The sequence below is a fragment of the Carlito syrichta genome, unplaced genomic scaffold (genome assembly GCF_000164805.1).
Source record: "Carlito syrichta isolate Samal-C Ts95f unplaced genomic scaffold, Tarsius_syrichta-2.0.1 Scaffold302566, whole genome shotgun sequence".
Classification (NCBI taxonomy): domain Eukaryota; kingdom Metazoa; phylum Chordata; class Mammalia; order Primates; family Tarsiidae; genus Carlito; species Carlito syrichta.
The window spans coordinates 580,424-585,964 of NW_007246662.1; positions in this window are offsets into that span (position 1 = coordinate 580,424).

Sequence of the window (5,541 nt, forward strand, 5' to 3'; positions counted from 1 at the left end):
TAATAATAGAATAGGCCAGACACAAGGAAGAATCTTGAACACAGGCCTTTTGAAATAATCTAGTCAGACAAAAATAAGGAAACAAGAATGAAAAAGAATGAACAAAGCCTTTGAGACATCTGGGACTACATAAAATGGCCACACTTACAAATTATTGATATTCCCAAAGGTAAGAGAGAGATTTTTAAAAGTTTAGAAATCTTTTTAAGAAAATGATAAATGAAAACTTCCAAGATCTATCAAGAGACCTGAACATGTAGATACAGGAGGCCCAGCAATTTCCAGGCAAACACATGGCATATTATATTCAGAATTTCTAAAGTCAAAGTGAAAGAAAGATAAAAAGTGTTGGCCATCTATGTAGGAAACCGTATCAGAATAATAGAGGCTTTCACCCTAAACTTTACAGGCCAGAAGAGAATGGGATGGCAGTCTCAAAGTACAGAAGGACAAAAACTGCCAGCCAAGGAATTTATGTCCTACCAAAATAAATTTCATAAATGAAGGAGAAATAAAGTTTTCCCTGATAAGCAAACAAAGAAGGAGAGTCACCACTAGACCAGTCTTACAGGAAACCCCCTAAGGAGTCTTAATCATGGAAATGAAAAATCAATATTCACCATCATTAAAACACATGGAAATATAAAACTAACCGTTCTAGGCACACAGACCAATGGAACAGGATAGAGATTCCAGAAGCAAAGTCTCAATTTCTCAACTAACTCATCTTTGACAAAGCCTCCAACAACAACCACTGGAAAAAGGAGAACCTATTCAGTAAATGGTGCTGGGAAAACTAACTGATCACATGCAGAAGATTGAAACATGACCCCTACCATCACCATACACAAAAATTAACTCCAAATGGATCAGAGACCTAAACATAAAACCTCAAACTATAAGAATCTTAGAAAATACAGGAGACACATTTATGGAAATTGGAACTGACAACCAATTCCTGATCAGAACCCTAAATGCCCAACCTGAAGAAATAAGATAGACAAGTGGGACCTCATCAAACTAAAAAACTTCTGCAAAGCAAAAGAAACCATCAAGAGAGCAGGGAGACAGCCCACAGAATGGGAAACAAATATTTGCCAACTGTATAACTGACAAAGACCTAACATCTAGAATCTACAAGGAACTCCAACCTGTCAAAGGGAAAAAAAAACCAAACAGCCCCATTAAAAAGTGGGCAAAAGACATGAATACACACTTCTCAAAAGAAGATATATGGGCAGCCAACAGATGCATGAAAAAGTGCTTAGCCTCACTCATTATCAGAGAAATGCAAATCAAAACCACATTGAGATACCATCTAACCCCTGTAAGAATGACCATCATTAATAAAACAAACAACAGCAGATGCTGGCAAGAATGCAGAGAAAAAGGAATGCTTCTACACTGCTGATGGGAATGCAAACTAGTGCAACCTCTTTGAAAGATACTGTGGCGATTTCTGAAAGAACTAGAAATGAACCTTCCATATGACCCAGCAGTTTCTCTATTGGGAGTTTACCTGGAGGAACTCAAATTATTCTACAAAAAAGGTACCTGCACACTTATGTTTGTTGCAGCTCTATTCACAATAGCATAGCAAAAACATGGAACCAACCATGTTGCTCATCGAAGATGAACTGGATAAAAAAGTGGTACATATACACAGTGGAATATTATGCAACCATAAAGAAGGACAAACATATGGACTTCACAGCAACTTGGATGGATTTAGAGTTAATCATACTCAGTATCTATCACAGAAACAAGGAGCAGAGTACCATATGTTCTCACTCATAAGTGGACCTTGAACAATTGTAATAGCATAAGAAACAGACTGTCAGTAGTGAGAAACTGATAGGATTGGCAGTTGAGGAGAACTTCCAGGGAAGGGAGTGGTGTACCTCATCCACAAGGGCACCTGCATAATCACCATTTGTACACCTAACCTTGAATTGTACCCCACATCTTTATAATAAAAAAAGAATAAAAAAACCCCAAAACTCACAGTTCTTATAAAACAATCACACAAAAAGAAAAGAAAGCAATCAAATGACAGCATAACAGAATTTCATCAAATGACTAAGACAAAAGAAAAAGAAAATAACAAAGAATTTATAAAACAATTTACAATTATCAAAATGACAAGAACAAAGACTCACATATAAATATTAACCTTGAATGTAAATGGAGTAAATGCTCCACTTAAAAGATATAGATTGGTAGACTAGTAAAATAACATGATCCAACTATGTAATGTCTACAAGAAACTCACTTTATCCTTTAAGACATATATAAACTGAAAGTAAGGTGTAGGAAAAGATGGTGCATGAAGACAGAAGCAAAAAGTAAGCAAAAGAATTTATACTTATATCAGATAAGTTTAAAAAAAAAACTGGGGGAAAAAGACAAACAAGCTTATCATATAATGATAAAGAGCTTAATTCAGCAAGAGGAAATAACAATTTCAAATATATTTTCATCTACCTTTGGAGCACTCAAATTTACATATACAAAAGTGTTACTAGATAAAAGAAAGAAATCAATAGCAATGCAATAATAGTGGGGAAATTTAGCATCCCATTCACAACACTAGACCAATCCATGAGATAGAAAATTTAAAAAGCAATATTGGACTTAAATTGGCCTTTAGATTAGATGGACCTAACAGAAATTTACAGAACCTTCTACACGAGAACAACAGAGTATATATTCTTTTCATCAGCAGGTGGAATTTTCTCCATGGCAAACCACGTTTTAGGCCATTAAATAAGTCTTAACAAGTGTTTAAAATTCAAAATTGTGTTATTATTTCTCAGACCACAGTGTAATAAAGCTAGAAATCAATAAATAAAGGAAATTCACCAACCACACAAACACATGAAAATTAAGCAGCATACTCCTGAATGATCATTGAGTCAATAAGGAAATTGAGACAGAAATTAAACATATTTTGAAACAAATGAAATAAAAACATAAAATGCCATATACTGTGGGATACAACAAAAAAGTGCTAAGAGGGACGTATATAGCATTAAATGCCTGCATCAAAAAAATAGCAATATTACACTTTCACAACCTAACATCACACCTCAGGGAACTAGGAAAATAAGAGCAAACCAAACCGAAAATTACCAGCCAAATAGAAACAACAAAGATTAGAACAGAACTGAATAAGATGGAGACCAAAGAAACAATACAAACGATGAATAAAGCAAAAAGTGAGTTCTTGAAAAGATAAGCAAAATTGATAGACCACTAGTTAGACTAACCAAAATGGGAAAAGATTCAAATAAAAACAACCAGAAATGAAAAAGGAGACATTATAGCTAATACCACAGAAATGCCAAAGATCATCAGAGACTATTATGAACAAATATACACTAACAAACTAGAAAACTTAGAGGAAATAGAGAAATTCCCATAAACAAACAAACTACTGAGATTGAGATTGAATTGGGAAGAAACAGAATTCCTGAGCAGACCAATAAGTAGTGAGAGTGAATCTATAGTTAAAAAGAAACAAAAAACCTCTGCCCCCAAAAAGCATAGGACCAGATGGTTTCACAGTCAATTTTTACCAAACATACAAAGAAGAACTAATATCAGTTCTTCTGAAGCTATTCCAAAAAAATTGAGCAAAGAGGAATTCTTCCTAACTTACTCTATGAGGTCAGTAACATCTTGATAACAAAACAAGATAAGGACACCAAAACAAACAAACAAACAAACAAACAAACAGACAAAAACCCAACAAAGCAAAGCAAAACAAAAACACTACACACCAATATTCTTGATAAAAATAGATGCAAATATCCTTAACAAAATACTAGAAATTGAATCCAACAGAACATCAATACACCATGATCAGGTAGAATTTATCTCAAGGATGCAAGAATGGTTTAATATATACAAATCAATAAAATTGATACATCATACAAATAGAATTAAGAGCAAAAAAATGATACATATGATCATTTCAATACATGTAGGAAAAGCATCTAATAAAATTCAGCAACTTTTCATGAGAAAAACCCTCAACAAACTAGGCATAGAAGAAACATACTTTAGCATAATGAAGGCCATATATGACAAGCCCAATGACATTATCACATTTACTGGGGAAAAGTTGAAAGCATTCCCTCTACGAACTGGAAGAAAACAACAATGTCCATTTTCATCACTCTTATCCAACATATTACTAGGATTCCTCAACAGAACAATCAAAAAGGAGAAGAAAAAGCATCCAAATTGGAAAAAAGGAAGTCAAATTGTCCTATTTATTGATGATGTAATTTTATATGTAGAAAGCCCTAAAACTCCACTAAAAAACTTTAAGATTTGTAAAAGTAAATTCAGTAAAGTTTCAGGATACAAAATTAACATATAGAAACAGTAGCATATATATACTCTGATAACATTCTATCCAAGGACAAAGTGAGGAAGGCATTCTCACAATAACAACAAGAAGAACAAAATGCATAGATACATATATAACCACAGAGGTAAAAGATCTCTATAAGGAGAACTACAAAACAGCATTGAAAGAAATTGTAAACCATGACCCAATTATTTCTTGCATACAGGAAACTCATCACACTACAAGGGATGCATACAGTTTCAAAGTTAAAGGATGGAAAATGAATTTCCAGGCAAATGGGTCACAAAAGAAAGCAGGAGTCAATCTTAATATCAGACAAAACAACCTTTAATCTATCAAAAATTAAAAAACATAGGAAAGGACACTAAATAATAATAAAAGGCTTAATTCATCATCAAGACATATCCATTCTAAGCACATATGCACCCACCATGGGAACACCAGCGTTTATAAAGAAACTACTAAGTAAACTAAAAAAAAAAGATATTGACTCTAATGCTAGTATAGCAGGGGTCTTGAATACCCCACTAACAGTCCTAGATAGATCATCAAGGCAAAAAATCAACAAGGAGATCCAGAATCTATACTTGACATTCGACCAAATGGACTTAATAGATACCTATAGAACATTCCACCCAACAATATTTCAACTTAATGGGATTTTTTTATGCTTGATTTGTGGCTGAGGATGTGATTGATCTTTAGAATATTCCATGTGGTGATGAGTAGAATGTATATTCTGTGGTTGTTGGGTGGAATGTTCAAGTCCCCTGCTACACTAACATTAGAGTCAATATCTTTTTTTTAGTTTACTTAGTAGTTGCTTTATAAATGCTGGTGTTCCTGTGGTGGGTATGTCTTGATGATGAATTAAACCTTTTATTGTTATTTAGAGTCCTTTCTTAGCTTGTGCAACCTCTGTGTAAAGCAGTGTGGCAATTCCTAAAAGCTCTAAATATCGACCACCCATATGACCCCATAATCTCCCTACTGGGAATATACCCTGAAGAACTCAAATCACTCTATCAAAAAGATACCTGACCCGGGCTCAGTGGCTCAGCCTATAATCCTGCACTTTGGGAGGCTGAGGTGAGTGAATTGCCTGAGCCGCGGGTTCGAGACCCGCCTGGGCAACTTGGCAAGACCTCATCTCTACAATAAAT